This window comes from Heterodontus francisci, chromosome 17 (assembly GCF_036365525.1).
Source record: "Heterodontus francisci isolate sHetFra1 chromosome 17, sHetFra1.hap1, whole genome shotgun sequence".
Classification (NCBI taxonomy): domain Eukaryota; kingdom Metazoa; phylum Chordata; class Chondrichthyes; order Heterodontiformes; family Heterodontidae; genus Heterodontus; species Heterodontus francisci.
The window spans coordinates 69,519,487-69,536,048 of record NC_090387.1 but is presented as its reverse complement, the minus strand read 5'-3'; the positions used below and the strand labels follow the sequence as shown (position 1 = coordinate 69,536,048).

The following is a 16,562-nucleotide window of genomic DNA, read 5'->3' as shown; positions in this document are numbered from 1 at the left end:
CCAACTAGCTGTATGTATTGTGTAACAAAAATCCATGTTCTTCACCAGAGACTACATCATTTGATGCCATATTACACTGGCCTAGCATTATGTTTTTATTGATTCATTCAGTCACTGACGTGGGCGTCGCTGGCTAAGCCAATATCCCTATTTGCCCTTGAGAGGGTGGAGGTCTTGAACCACTGCAGTCTGTGTGGTGAAGATACTCCCACAGTACTGTTAGGGAGAAAGTTTCACGATTTTAACCCAATGACAGTGAAGGAAGGGCAATATATTTCCAAGTCAGGATTGTGTGTAACTTGGAGGGGAACTTGCAGGCGGTGGTGCTCCCATGTGTCTGCTGCCCTTATCCTTCTAGGTAGAAGAGATCGTAGGTTTGGAAGGTGCTGTCGAAGGAGGTGTGGGAAGTTAGAGTCATAGAGTTATACTGCACAGAAACAGGCCCTTCGGCCCATCGTGTCTGTGCTGGCCATCAAGCATCTAACTATTCTATTCCCATTAACCAGCACTTGGCCCATAGCCTTGTATGCTATGACATTTCAGGTGCTCATCTAAATACTTCTTAAATGTTGTGAGGGTTCCTGCCTCTACCACCCCTTCAGGCAGTGCGTTCCAGATTCCAACCACCCGCTGGGTGAAAATTTTTCCTCAAATCCCCTCTAAACCTCCTTCCCCTTACCTTAAATCTATGCCCCCTGGTTATTGTCCCCTCCGCTACGGGAAAAAGTCTCTTCCTGTCTAACCTATCAATTCCCCTCATAATTTTGTATACCTCAATCATGTCCCCCCTCAGCCTTCGCTTCTCTAAGGAAAACAACCCTAGCCTTTTCAGTCTCTCTTCATAGTTGAAATGCTCCAGCCCAGGCAACATCCTGGTGAATCCCCTCTGCGCTGTTGGTGGAGGATGTGAATGTTTAATGTGGTGGATGGGGTACCGATCAAGGAGGCTGCTTTGTCCTGGACGGTGTTGAGCTTCTTGAGTGTTGTTAGACCTGTACTCATTCAGGCAAGTTGACAGTATTCCATCATGCTCCTGAATTGTGCCTTGTAGATGATGGAAAGGCTTTGGGAAGTCAGGATGTAAGTTACTTGCCACAGAATTCCCTGCCTCTGACCTGCTCTTGAAGTATTTATGGCTGGTCCAGTTAGATTTCTGGTCAATGGTAACCCTGCAGGATATTGATAGTTGGGGATTCAGTGACAGTAATCCCGTTGAATGTCAGGGGGGGATGGTTAGATTCTCTCTTGTTAGAGATGGTCATTGCCTGGCATTTGAGTGACATGAATGTTCCTTGCCACTTATCAGCCCAGGCCTGAATGCTGTCCAGGTCTTGCTCCATGCGGGTATGGACTGCTTCAGTATCTGAGGAATTGCAAATGTAACAGCACACTGGAATAATCAGCAAACATCCCCATTTCTGACCTTATGATGGACGGAAGGTCGTTGTTGAAGCAGCTGAAGATTTATGCTAGTTCCACCATTGCATATTGATTTTTCGTTGGGAAGAAATATTTTGTTAATTCATTATTAATAAAACAAAGTTGTAAAATATAAAACCCAGTTAAGTATTTTAAATGTGTGCTAAGCTACAAGAGGCGTTGTTACGCTGACTCACTGGGGCTGCCGACCATTTCAGGATTGGCCCAGAGTCTCCAGGAATTAAGAATTAATCTCCTGGACACTACTGTAAGCAGTCCGGGAGGAAAATCTAAGGAGCATTCGAAAAAATGTTTTTTTTTCACTTCCTATTGTTACATAGTTATAAAACTATTGGAGATGGAAAATAAAAGGTTTCTTGACTGGGCTGTTGGAGTTGGGAAGTCTTGTGATGAGACCTCCAGGAATACATCCAAGCAGAGTTGGCAACCCTACATGTTTGCTTGGTCCATTTCACCTCCATCGATTCTTTCATTTTGGCTGTTTCTCAGTCTCATTTCGAATCAATGGGACCTCTTCAGAATCAGCTGTGCTGAGCCAAATAGTCCGAAACCATTTTGCACAACTGAGTGATTCTGTCACGCCAGGTCCTCGACTTGCTCAAAACACCAACACAAACAGACAGAGATTCCGTCTTTGTCAGGTTTTTTTTGCTTTGCAGCAGCTCCAAAATGAGCTAGGCCAAAATGAACCAAATTTTGTATAAAATCCAAGTGGCACTTGCCTATAGTGGAGACGTTTTGCCAATTTATGAAAGCGTTATTTTGTTTCTAAAATTATTCTTCACAGGACTGGCTTTTCTTTACGCCTGTTTTACTGCCTACTTCCTCTAGTCTAACATTCGTACCTTCAGGACTCATCATATAGGAAGTCAGGTGTAATGATGTGACATAAATTATTGAGGCACTTTTGATTAATGTTCTGATGGTGACATTGTGCATGCTATGTTATATACAAACCTGGTGCAAGGCCTCTCTTGCCATGCAGAATTCAGACGACAGTGCCCCTTTAACGTTGGCAGACTCATCACATTCTATTTCGCAGGCCCTTCTATGCGTGCATGATTGGGTCAAAGTCCTTAAATAGCATAATGGAAACCAACTGCTGGATTGAATTGTAAGATAAAACTCATATAAACCATCAAAATGGGGGTGGGTGAGGGAAGGCGGATGAAACCCAGCCTACAACACACTTGGCATTGACATGGTAGAAGCTCATTACACTGCATTAGATCCTAATATTGTCAATTATGTCCAGCTGGAGACTTTTAAAGAGGAGTTATTAGGGATGCTGCCAAGCCCATGTGATTCTGCAGCCTCGCTCCCAGCATGATTTGAGTATTCAGAAACAGTCGGTAAATGCCTGGAAACATTGCTACACTGTTCCCATGACAACCGTGACTTGTTTCACGGAGTGCGTTCATCCTTGCTAATTTTAGCAGGTTAGTTCAAATAACTTAACCCGGCAATTGATTAGAATAATGCGTGGGCTGATGAGCCACCCCTGACCCTCTAAAAGGAGAGACAAATCTAAAGTGCAGTTGTACGTTAAAATTTTCATTGTAGTTATTACTTGGCTGCAGTTCCAACTGTTAATGCGAGATTGCTGGAGCTCAGTGTATCCAAGAGCTCAGTGTATCCAAGAGCTCAGTGTATCCAAGGGTTCGTTGTCCACTTTTTTTTATAATCTCCCCATTACACATGCTGAAGTCCGCTTTGAAATATTGGGGGACGGTAGCAAAGTGGTAATGTTACTGGACTGCTAATTCAGAGGCATGGGCTAATGCTGTGGAGACATGAGTTCAAAATACCACCATGGCATTTGGAGGAATTTAAATTCAATTAATTAATAAATCAGGACCAAAAAGCTAGTCTCGTTAATAATGATTATGAAACCATTCGATTGTAATAAAAACCCATCTGGTTCACTAATGTCCTTCAGGGGAGGAAATCTGCTGTCCTTACCTGGTCTGGCTGACATGTGACTCCAGACCTACATCAATGTGGTTGACTTTTAACTGCCCTCTGAAATGCCCTAGCAAGGCAGCTCACCATCACCTGCTCAAGGGCAATTAGGGATGGGCAATAAATACAGGCCTTGCCAGCAACGCTCACATCCCAAGAACGAATTTTTAAAAATATGGAAATAGTGATTGATTACTTCATGCTTAGATGTGTAGATGAGGGTAGCTAATATTCAGCTACTCCAGCCTTCCCCACGCCTTCAATTCTTGCCCCATTTCTGAACCTGCTCTCAAAACCGTAAAGTAATCATCACCTCTCTAGAAAATTGAGACTTGTCTCCAGTCTGTGATGGTGTGTTATATTCCTAAGGTGTCAGCTTTGGCTCAGTGGTAGCACTCTTGTCTCTGATTTAGAAAGTTATATGTTCAAGCCCACTCCAGAAATTTGAACACATAATCTAAGCCGGTACTCCTTTGCAGTACTGAGGGAGTGCTGCACTGTCGGAGGTGCCATCTTTCAGATGAGGCTTTAAACCGAGAACCTGTCTGCCCTCTCAGGTGGACGTGAAAGATTCCCCCACACTATTTGAAGAGGAGCAGGACCATTCTCTCCAGTGTGCTGGTCCACATTTATCCCTCAACCAATATCACCAAAAAACATTATCTGGTCATTATCATGTTGCTGTTTGTGGAAGCTTACTGTGCACAAATTGGTTGCTATGTTTCCTACATTACAATGGTTATTACATTTCTAAAGTAATTGGTTGTAAAGCAATTTGTGATTTACTGAAAGGCGCTTTATAAATATTCATTTTTCGTTAGTTTTATCTGTGCCTGTCAGAAGATTCTATACTCATTTCTGACTCGGAAAAATTCACACCACCTGTTCAAAAACAAACAGCACTTGCGATCGTGTAGTCACAGTGAGTGCATAGTGAATTTTAATAATTGTGTATACTACAGGTACTGGTCTGACACGACGGTGCCATATGTTACCCTGGTGACTGCAGCATCACTGCCCACTGATGCCACTGCTTCAAATGTTGGTTAAAGTTTAAATATTAAGAGGGCGCAGCATTGGCTGTCTGCTAATGCAAATAGGATTTGAAAATTCTAGGGCGGTCCGATGGACCTTTTATAAACTTAGTTTACCATAGTGTCAAGCTCAAGTAGTGCGAGAGTATCTCTTGGTGTTAATCTTGCATCTCGTGTGTAAAATAAATATGGTCCACAGACCAATCACTGACCCTGAGTTATGCTGCCAGGTTTGCACAGATGTGCTTTGCATTGGCAAAAAAAAAATAATCAACTGGCCTTAGATATTTTGGGGTCTTGGTGAATTTGTGCTGAATTACTGCTAAGCCCCCTTTTAACCAGACTTGGCCACGCAGTACTGTCTAGCTTCTGAGCTCTCATAAGCTTTCCCTCTCTCCTGCTTCCTTGAGCAGCAAAAACAGGACATGGCAGCTAGGCTGTTTACAAAAGCCACAGATTTTTAACATTTCATAGAAATCCCATCAGATACCAGAGTACCGGGTATCTGGGTTGCTTGGTTACCGGTACTGCAGTCCCATGATGGTTGAGTTGTGCTTGTGTATTCTTAGATGGAGGGTAGAGGGCCAGGGTGGAGGGGGGGAGGGGTGCATGGAGTGGGGGGAGATGGTGGGGATGGGGGCGGTGCAGTCATGGCCAGTTGCCACCACTGTAACAGTTTTAAACACTAGCCTGCTAACATGTGCATCAGACCCTGGAAATCTGATCAATTTGCTGTTAATGGCACATTTCAGACTCAGGGGAATGGAGAATGGCCCTTCAAATCACTGCCCAAAAGTGTAAAATGATAGTCCGGGCCCTGGTACATGTTTAACAGCCCCAAGTCATCTGTCTATCAGAGTGCTGTAGAGCTGAGGTGATGTGACTGAACTCTGTTTAGTTTTACAGTATGGTATGAGTTAAAGGTGGTCTGCAATGGAACTGAAACTCATAATGGAATCAGAACATGAAGTAAGCTTCTCAAATGTTGTACTGTGCCTGTGAGATCTGAAGATCCTTTTTTTCACCTCACCTGTTTATGTTTTTCCTGTCATCAATTGCAACAGTGCTAACTCGAGCAGTCTTCTGATTCCTGCAGTGAGACATGGTGGGCTACTCGTATCCGATAGAACATTGCTTTCAACACTCTTCACTTTGGGCAAATAATAGAAGAGGGCTGGGTACAGGAACCTGAGCAATCTCGTACTTTGACAGCAGGTTTTTCTGCACTTTAATAGGAATTCAGTTATTTTACAGAAGACAACTGTAGCATTGTGCAGGAAAACCACCGTCAACCTGAGGGAAACAGAATCAAATTATGTATCTTTCTCATGATCAGTTCGGTTCTTACACATTTAAGAATGCAGACCTAGGGCAAAGTCAAACTTAAGTAAGACTTTAGGAGGGACTAACTTTGCTACGAGCTTCCCAACTTTCCTAGTTGTTCCTGCTCTTCTCCTGTCACCATTCCTTGGAAGGAATTGCCTTGTACTCTGCCATAGAGAGCCCGCATGACTGATCTTGCTGTACTCCCTGGCTGTAGTGTAGTTAAAGTTGGTTAATTCCCTGTTTGTATTGTGCTGCCTACACCAGAGGAAATTGGCTGTATGTGGACTAACTTAAAGGTGTGTACTGCGCAAGCAGTTCTGCCAACTGATAGCCTACAGAGCCGTGAGGTGGGGACCACAGGTTTCGTCACCATGGTAACGGTGTGTCAGGCATCTTAGTCGAGGTGACATGAAACTTGGAGTAAGGTAACCATTATAAACCTTGAGAGGGCCTAAGTGTCACTTTACATTGATGACCAACACGTTGCAGGATTGGTAACTGGCCTGGCAACAAGTGAACAGTTGACTTTGAGCTCTGAAAAAGTGACATGTTTAGCTGTGTTCTTTGAAGCTTTAATAAATAATGGCTTTTATAAAACAACATGAACTTTATTTTTGAACAACAACTTTCAGGAGTTTTATGTCTTGTTCTAAAAATACATAATCGCCCAGTCTCCTGCAGGCTGTAGAACACGTAATCAGAATACGTCCAAAATAAAGAGATTCCATTATGAGTTTCAGTTCCATTGCAGACCACCTTTAACTCATACCATACTGTAGTAGTGTTTGGGTGGGGATGCGGGGGGGGGAGGGGGATCAATTTAAAATCATTATATTTTTAATAGATTCTGAATTGCCATGACTTCCTAATCTTGGCCAGGCTGTGGCTGAATAGAAATATCTTTTACAGAAGGAAAGCCAGTCGAGTCACACTAGTGGTTGTTTGCGGGAGTAAACCTTCTCCATCACATCAACCTCCTCCCCTGTTTGTCTAGAAAATGGAACAGAGAGGAGTGGAGAAAATACTTGTTTTTTTTATTGAATAATGAAACTGAGAGTCTATAATTTCTCTTGAAATCCAAAGCACTCTGCCAGAGGTAAGCAGCTCTTGCAGAAATCCCAATCCAACACTATTTAGTCATGGAGTCACCTGATAAAAGATGCCAGATGACAATAAGCGCCTGATTGCTCTCTCTGCAGCTTGTCTGTCAGGAATTGATATCACTCCATATGGGAATTGAAACTCTCGACTATTTACTGTAACAGACTGAACTCCGTTCACATATCATAAAGTTCCAGAATAGTCTCTGAGGATTGGAACTGGAATTGACTGAGAGAGGAGCTCCAATTTCAGAGAAAATGAAACCAAGTCCTGCTGTGTTTCTAACCATTTTCTGGCCATTGTGGGGATATACATCAGTAGAACAATTGAGCATTATGCAGTCCTAACAAAAAGGGAAATGATAGAAAAAGGTGCCTGCACAATATGTTTGTGGATAGACCTCACGTATCCAATGACTTCGATGTGAAGAATAGCTGTCAGTAAATGACATTGATCTGTGGATGCCAGTCAACTCTCCACATTAAATTATTGCATCCCTGTAGCTTAGTTTCCTCGGCGGCATCTGAGGGATTAGTGGCAGGCAATTGCCTTTCTTGAAGTGCTGATCCTTCCTGGAGTGCTGTTCCGTGAGTGCCAGCTACTCTCTGGTATCTCATTCAAGCGGCCACTCACTGTCTCTAAACATCAGCAATGAGTGCTGGTGTGCTATTCAACTGTGGATGCATCACAGCTGTGCCTGCCACTGTTCTTACTCCAATGTTAGCCTATAAGTGTGTTCCCACAGGGTTCTTTGGAGCAAGAACAGGAACCTAACCAGGGGAGGTGGGGACAATAGTAGCTCCCTACAGCTTTCATGACAGTGGCCAACTAAGTTGATATAGACTGGGACTTGCACCTAGAACATCCCTGGTCCATCCAGTTCAGCACCACACCAGGCAGTGCCTCTCGCCTCTGAACCAGACCTTCTTAAGTAAGCAACTAATTTGGGGCAGTAGCCAATTAGGAACTGTAGACGCTTGCAGAAGGGCAACCTGTCGCTATTGATCAAACCTACTGTTCAATAGCTTCCTGTGTTGATAGCCAGAGAATAGATGGAAGTGTTTTGCTGCAGTGTACTGCAGAGTAGAGAATAAATTGTCACTAAGACTAATGGGACTCGTGTCCTTGAGTTTGTTTCAGTGGCATTGACTTGCATTCCGTGGAGGAAAAAAAGCTGTTGGAAAAGAAAGAAATAATTGTGTTTATAAAGTGCCTTTCACAACCTTGGGACATCTCAAAGTGATTAACAGCCATTGAAATACATTTGAAGTGTAGTCACTGCAGTAATGTAGGATGCAGCAGCCAATTTGCACACAGCAAGCTCTCACAAACAGTAATGTTATAATGACCAGATAATCTGCTTTTTCGTGATGTTGGTTAAGGGATAAATATTGGTCAGGACAGTGGGGAGAACTCCCCTGCTCTTCCTCCAAATAGTGCCATGCAATTTTTCCCGTCCACCTGAGAGAGTAGACAGGGTCTTGGTTTTATGTCTCATCCAAGAGACAATAATCCATATGATTCACAGTGACAACTAAATAAAATAACTCCAGCATGAAGACGGTGCCTTTTACCATTGACATGAATGTACAGGGAGAAGGCTGAGTTGAAAGGCTGGATCATGAGATTGAGTCAGCAATTGACTCTCACTAATCTGACAGACTGCCGCCTGAGTGACTTAAAGCACTTTGAAAGGGACCTGGAGCAGCCTGGAGCTCACAACAAACTGCTCTTATACCTTCGGATAGCCCACTGAATGTGATTTTAAAGTGAATCACATGAGAGGGTGATTAAATGCCAGATCTGATCTCCTGCCGTGCACGTCTTTCGCAAACAGCGTCTTGGTATTCAGGCCATGATTCTGCCTTGTGCGAGGACTAGAATCTTTACTGCCCCTGGACAATAATTTGGTTTATAGCAGTTTTGGGGAGCAGGGGAGGGAAGCTATTTTTAACAAATGGCAGACGCACCGAGGCATTGGTAAAGGGATATTGAGATGGAGCAAGTTGTCCGAGGCATCAAGATAAGGAATGAATTTCTGATTCTCCGCACTCCAGCAAAGGGAGGGTAAGGTTTAGGTCTTTCCTAGTTGACTTAAGCAGTCAATCTCCATCTGTGAAGCAATAGATACCTATTGTGCTGCTGTCAATGGCCATAGAGCTTGCTATTTCCCAAGTCTTGTGGTGTCAAAGTGCAACAACTGAATCACAGGGGAAGCATTGCAATCTATTGGAATGTGAAGGGTCTGTGACAGGCAGGACATACTACTACTCGGAAGCAGTGAAAGATACTTTGATAATCGAGGATGGCTGCTGGACCAGAGCAATGCTTCATGAAAGGGAAAATCGGCCTGTAAGACGACAGTCTACACCTGAACAGCACTGGGACAAATATCCTTGCAGGAAGGTTTGCTAGTGCTGTTGGGGATGGTTTAAACTAGATTGGCAGGGGGATGGGAACCTGAGCACAGTTTTAAATAGGACAATTTCAGGGCAGGGAACAGGAGGCAGAAAATTAGCGAGTGACTCTGAAACTCAGAAAAAGCAAAGGTTAAAAAGTATAAAGCACAGGAACGTAGCAGTGTTAAAGAGTATTTATTTAAATGCAAAGAGTATAGTAAATAAAGCCGATGAGCTGAAGGAGCAGATAGGCACATGGCAGTGCGATATCATTGCTATAATGGAAACTTGGCTTAAAAAGGGGCAAAAATGGCAGCTTAACATCCCTGGATATAGAGTTTTTAGGCGTGATAGGGAGATAAAAAAGGAGGGGGTGTAGCATTATTAGTTAAGGAATCAATAACATCTTTGAGGAGGGATGATATGCTAAATGAATCATCAAACGAGGTCATATGGGTGGAGTGCAGAAATAATAAAGGGACAGCCACACAACTAGCCATACTACTACATACTACCCCCCAAATAGTGAGAGGGAGATAGAAGAACAAATATGTAGGCAAATATTTGAGTGCAAATACTATAGGGCAATAATAGTTGGGGATTTCAGCTACCCCAATATCAACTGGGATACAACAGTGTGAATGGCACAGAGGGGACAAAATTCTTGAACTACATTCAAGAGAACTTTTTTAGCCAGCACTTAAACACCCCAACGAGAGGGGGCGCAATTCTAGATTTAGTGTTCGGTAATGAAGCTGGGCAAGTGGTTGAAGTAACAGTGAGTGACCATTTTGAAGATAGTGACCATAATACAGTTAGTTTTAGCATAATCATGGAAAAGGATGAAGATAAAACAGGAGTAAAAGCTCTAAATTGGGGGAAGGCAGATTTTACGAACTGAGAAGTGACCTGGCGAAAGTGGACTGGATACAGCTACTTGAAGAAAAATCAGTGGCAAACCAGTGGGAGGCATTAAAAAGTGAGATACTACAGGCACAATGTAGGCATGTCCCCGCAAAGATAAGGGGTGGTACTGCCAAATCTAGAGCCCCCGGTTATCTAAAAGCTTACAGTGTAAGTTAAAGCAGAAAAAGAAAGCTTATGACGATCGCAAAAATCTTAATACTTTAGAAAGCCTAGTGGAATATAGAAAGTGCAGGGGTGAAGTAAAAAAGGAAATTAGAAAAGCAAAGAGAGGACATGAAAAATATTGGCAGGTAAAATCAAGGAAAACCCAAATATGTTTTATCAGTACATTAAGAGCAAGAGAATAACTAAGAAAAGTGTAGTGCCTATCAGAGATGTACAAGGGAACATATGCATGGATGCAGAAGATGTGGCCAGGGTTCTTAATGAGTTTTTTTGTCTCTGTCTTTACAAAGGAGAGGGATGATGCAGACATTGTAGTTAAGGAGGAGGACTGTGAAATATTAGATATCATAAGCATAATGAGAGAGGAAGAACTAGAGGGTCTGACATCCTTGAAAGTGGATAAATTGCCAGGGCTAAATGGATTCCATCCCAGGTTATTAAAGGAAGCCAGGGAGGAAATAGCAGATGCGCTGAGGATCATCTTCAAATCCTCACTGGATACAGGCGAGGTACCAGATGATTGGAGGTCTGCGAACGTTGTACCATTGTTTAAAAAGGGTGCGAGGGATAGGCCAAATAATTATAGGCTGGTCAGTCTGACCTCGATGGTGGGTAAATTGTTAAAAAGTATTCTGAGGGACAGGATAAACTGTCACTTATTAATGCACGGATTAATCAGGGATAGTCAACATGGATTTGTTAGGGGGAGGTCATGTCTTAATTGAGTTTTTTGAGGAAGTAACAAGGAGGATTGATGAGGTAGTGCAGTGGATGTGGTCTACATGGATTTTAGTAAGGCATTTGACAAGGTCCCGCATGGCAGACTGTTAGGTAAAGTGAAAGCCCATAGGATACAGGGGAATGTGGCAGGTTGGATCCAAAATTGGCTCAGTGACAGGAAAGAAAGAGTAGACGTTGACGAATGTTTTTGCAAATGGAAAGCCGTTTCCAGTGGCATTCCACAGGGCTCAGTGTTGGGTCCCTTGCTGTTTGTGGTAAATATTAATGATTTGGGAGGCATGATTGGGAAATTTTCTGATACAAAAATTGTCCGTGTAGTTGAAAGTGAAGAGGATAGCTGTAGACTCCAGAATTATATCAATGGTTTGGTTGATTGGGCGGAAAAGTGGCAGATGGAGTTCAATCCGGAGAAGTGTGAGGTAATGCATTTGGAGAGGGCAAATAAAGTGAGGGAATACACAATTAATAGGATATTGAGAGGGCTGGAAGAAATGAGAGACCTTGGAGTGTATGTTCACAGGTCCCTGAAGGTGGCAGGACAGGTGGATAGAGTGTTGAAGAAGGCATATGGAATGCTTTCCTTTATTGGCCGAGGTATAGAATACAAAAGCAGGGATGTAATGCTGGAACTGTATAAAACACTGGTTAGGCCACAGCTGGAGTATTGTGTACAGTTCTGGTCGCCGCATTACAGAAAGGACATCATTGCTCTGGAGAGAGTACAGGGGAGATTTACAAGAATGTTGCCAGGACTTGAAAGTTGCAGCTATGAGGAAAGATTGAATAGGCTAGGGTTGTTTTCCTTAGAACAGAGGAGGTTGAGGGGTGATTTAATTGAGGTGTACAAAATTATGAGGGGCCTAGATAGAGTAGACAGGAAGGACATGTTTCCCCTAGCGGAGAGGTCAATTACCAGGGGGCACAGATTTAAGGTTATTGGTAGAAGGATTAGAGGAGACATGAGGAAAAACGTTTTCACCCAGAGGGCGGTGGGTGTCTGGAATTCACTGCCAGGAACGGTGGTGGAGACAGAAACCCTCAATTCTTTTAAAAGGTACCTGGACCTGCACCTGAAGTGCTGTAACCTGCAAGGCTATGGACCTGGTGCTGGAAGATGGGATTAGATTTTTCAGCTAGTTTGTTTCCGGCCCCCATGAACATGACTGGCTGAATGGTCTCCTTCTGTGTGTAATTTTTCTATAGTTCTATGGAAGTGCCTTTGAATATAAACCTTCCTGTCCTAGCAAATAGTTATCCCTCAACCAACATCAATAAAACAAACAAAGTGACTCCTGACAACGCAGCCCCCCCCCCCGCCGACGTCATCAGAGCGCTCCTAGATTCGCACATGTGCAGAACAGACTCTTGCTGCCAGTATGGTGATGCGCATCCGCAACCTACGTGAACACCTGGCTTGCCAGGACTAATTCGTGCATGCGCGTGAAAACTCGTCACTCCTGGCCTCGCCACTTCTCCCCACTTGGCTCCCTCCTGCTTCTGGTTCGCGAAGGCTGCCATTCTTCCTTGCACGGGGGGAAGCAGAGAAGAGAGAGAGTGACAAGATAGGGAAGGGAGGGAGACTGTGAGCTGGCGGGAGCGGGGAGCGAGCAGCTGAGGGGAAAGAAGTGGCGAGGTCACGGATTCTGTTGAATTGCGCACACAATCGTGCCGAACATGAGCGCCCAGGATTTATCTATTCCAACTTCCAAACTGTTAGAAATCTCTTTTTAAAATACTCAGTGGTTTAAAATTTGAGTTTGTGTCCAGAAATAATCATCAATAAAATCCATTGCAGGGAGCAGGAGTGGGGACTAGTAGCAGGATGGAGCAGGGAGCAATGCAGAGCAGAGGGGAGGAAACACGGAGGCGACAATCGCCTTTTGGTTTCATTTGTTTCCATTTTTTGTGATAAATTGAGCAGCGCCATCTTTGCTACTGGCAGCTCCCAAAAACGTCGCAGACAGTGATGCTTCATTGCATGAGGCTGCATTTGCGCATATGCAAGTACTGCGCCACCTCGTGGTTGCGTTGTCAGCAAACGCAGCCTAAAACAAATTACTGGGTCGTTATCGCATTGCTGTTTGTGGGAGCTTGCTTTGGGTAAATGAGCTGCTGTGTTTCCCTATATTACAACGCTGACTAGGCTTCAATAGTATTTAATTGGCTGTAAAGCACTCTGGGACAACCTGAGTTCAGTTTTTTTTCTTTACTTTGTTGCTCTCTCTCTTTCTCTCTATCTGTCAAGCTTAAGATTTGCATTTCTAAGGTGCTATAGTGCTATGCTGCACAGTGTCAGTTGACTCGTGTTATTTTTCTGTTCTAGCCTGATATCTTTCCACTGTGTGCTACTGGCCTGCAGCCTTGACTAAATCCCTCCCACTCCCAGGTAATGGTTTATGGGTCTGATCAGGACCCTCCATCCACAGTCCTGCACCCTGACAGAATCCTTCACTCAACTGGTTACCTACTGGTTATCCAGCAGCTGAGAAGGGGGTCAGCAGCCCTGGCAGGATGCCTGCCCACCTCGCCATGACACTTGCCACTTCATGTCCTACGGCACCTAAAGGTTAGGCATAAATTTGCTGCCCATTCAGAACTGGTGTAAATTCTGGAAATTTTTATCACTGCAGTTTGCAAGGGGATGGAGCTATGCTAATAAGGATTTTTGGCAGAGGCCGCAGAAAGGAAATCTGGGCATGGCATAAAAACAGGTACAACTTGCGCCTGTTCTTGTACTACACCAGGATGTTGCTCATTTATGTGGAAAATCGGCATTGTGCCATACTTACTATTTCACTGCAAGATTTAATGCAATTCTGGGCCAGTGTTCTCTAAATCCATCACTCCCTGTCTGTTTTTATGTTATTTTAAGTGGTTCTTCTAGTGACTTACTAGGAAGGACTGTGCCATTAAATCCTAGTAACATATAGAAGTAAACTGTTTAATACTAGTTTATGTATTGAATTGAAGCCATCATGTTGCCAGTGTTCATTGATCTAGGTGATGGGAATATTTAAAATTGGCTTACCCTTTAAGGGACTTTAGGAAGCAGCAGAATCACTGATGTCTGTAATCTGAAACGGTAGCTTGACTAGATGTGAATAAAATAAATCTCTCAGGAATAGCAAAGATGGAAAAGTCTATTTTTGTTTGTGTATTATGGAAATAGGATAAAAACATCAAAGGGTTCACTGATTCGCTCTTACTCATTCGATGAGTAAGACATCCTGTGCAGTTATGGCTGCAGCATTCAGGGGATTTGATATAACGTTGGCAGTGTAGCATCAAAGGGTCTATTGCATGAGATAGGAATAACCCATTTAAAAAAAAAACTGATTGGGAGCTTGAAGGTGTAATGTAATTTCAAAACTGCAGAGAGTCTAGGTAAAGCCCTGCAGTGGCTTAATAAGTAGCGGAATCTATGACTGAGCAGCAATAATGAACAGGGAATTGAAAAAAAGAAGTAGAGCAACTCTGTGCTGTTGTCCTTCAGTCTGATCTGCTAATCTCTGGCACTGTGTGGTGTGCAATCAATCGCACCAGAATTTATGGCCACACCTTGGATCTTTCTGTCGTAATGTGCTGTCCATCAGTAGCTTAGCATTCAAAGAGATGAGATGCCAGTCTTTGGCAGAATTCCAGTCTTGTTGCAGATCACTGCAGCGATGAAGCTGTTCAGAAGACCACTGTTCTCACATTGAAAGTACAAGACTGTTCATTGTTTCTGTGCTGTATGACCTCTTTGGGAGAGAAGGCATTGAAAATGAGAAGATATTCGACAAAAATAAGATTCATTGCTGCAGACATGAATAACGGACTGTAATGCCTGTTGGACTCTTTCGTGTCCTGTTCTAAGTGGGATTATCCCAGATTTTAATGCCCTGTCCCTCAGTCTAAAAGTTACTGAAGCTGGTTTATATTGCAGAATTTTAATTGGGGTGGGGAAACACATGCTCTTAACAAACATCATAAGGCTCCAACAAAAATCATGCGCACACTTTGGGGTCAAGGATACAATGTTGCTGTTTTTCATTCATTAGAGTCTCAAACTAAGGCAGTTGGGTAATGGGTGTCCATGAGATTGCCAGATTTCTGTGTGCCAGCCATTGGATTTCAGAATTTGATTTAATACTGAGTTATTTCTGTTGCTGAATAAAAATACAACCTTTTATCCTTTTTGGATAGCAGGTTACACTGGGCTGCACAGAGTTATGGCATGTGCAAGGGGTGCCTGGGAGGTCATGTTTGGTCAGTGCGGAAAGGTTTGAAAACAACTGTTCTAGACTGGGAAGGAAAGGGGTCCTTGAGAATTTGTCTGCCACTTCCTCCCTAACGTAGTCATATTTTGGACAGGCCACTGAGAATGTATCACAATTTAATATAAATTGGGATCCTCATAGTAACTAGGCAGGCGAACTCTTTGCCTGACACTACTAAATCGGCGCAGTGGCTAGCACTGCAGCCTCACAGCTCCAGCGACCCGGGTTCGGTTCTGGGTACTGCCTGTGCGGAGTTTGCAAGTTCTCCCTGTGGCCGCATGGGTTTCCTCCGGGTGCTCCGGTTTCCTCCCACATGCCAAAGACTTGCGGGGTGATAGATAAATTGGCCATTGTAAAAATTGCCCCTAGTGTAGGTAGGTGGTAGGAGAATTGAGGGAAGGTGGGGATGTGAGAGGGAAAAAATGGGATTAATGTAGGATTAGTATAAATGGGTAGTTGATGGTCAGCGCCGACTCGTTGGGCCAAAGGACCTGTTTCGGTGCTGTATCTCCCTATGACTCTAAATCCTTTTTATTGCCATGTTGGACTATGCAATAGAGCCTCCTGTTGGTGTTTGCCCTTACTATGAATATAGTTTAGTCTCTAAACTGAGGGAGAGTCAGTACATTCTGCAGAAGCTTCCACTCTCAGTTAAGTCCGAAAATCCCATTGATATTCAGGTGGTGAGTACACGTCCTGTAGCCTGAGCCATATTCCCAACCCTCAACAATCTATTTTGTTTTTTGAAAAGCCCCAACCAGGAATTTACTGGGAAGGGTTGTAAAGTTATCAATCTCTTTGGTAAAGACATGTTTGCATTTTTAGGTCTGCTGACCTAACTGCAGATTACTTATCTTTGCAGAGGAATCATTCAACTTCCCATTACGTTTTATACATGCCAAAGTTTTAAATAAAAATAAGTCTTACTATTAGGCCTCAATCAAGCTTGATCTCTATTCAAGATCTTAATAGATTACACAATAGTATGTTATCCAACTAGCTCAGTTTTTTAATGTATTGGCCATTTACAGTACAGGACTATCCCATGTTCAACACCTCAACTGTATTGAGTTTAACTAGACTCAGCTGAGATGCTCCTGGGAAATGGTGAAAATATCAGTTAGAAATCTTTCTTCTAATTGTTAGCCTGGCGTAGTTGATGGGGCTCTTTTCACTGAGTCAAGGTTGTGAGTTCAAACCCAAATCCA

General features: G+C 43.3%; 1 protein-coding gene across 1 annotated transcript in view; it reads left to right on the top strand.

The window, feature by feature from the left end:
* The window catches only part of snrkb (SNF related kinase b), a 128,100-nt gene that overhangs the window by 94,160 nt on the left and 17,378 nt on the right, over nt 1-16,562 (top strand). The gene's annotated exons all lie outside the window — the stretch shown is intronic.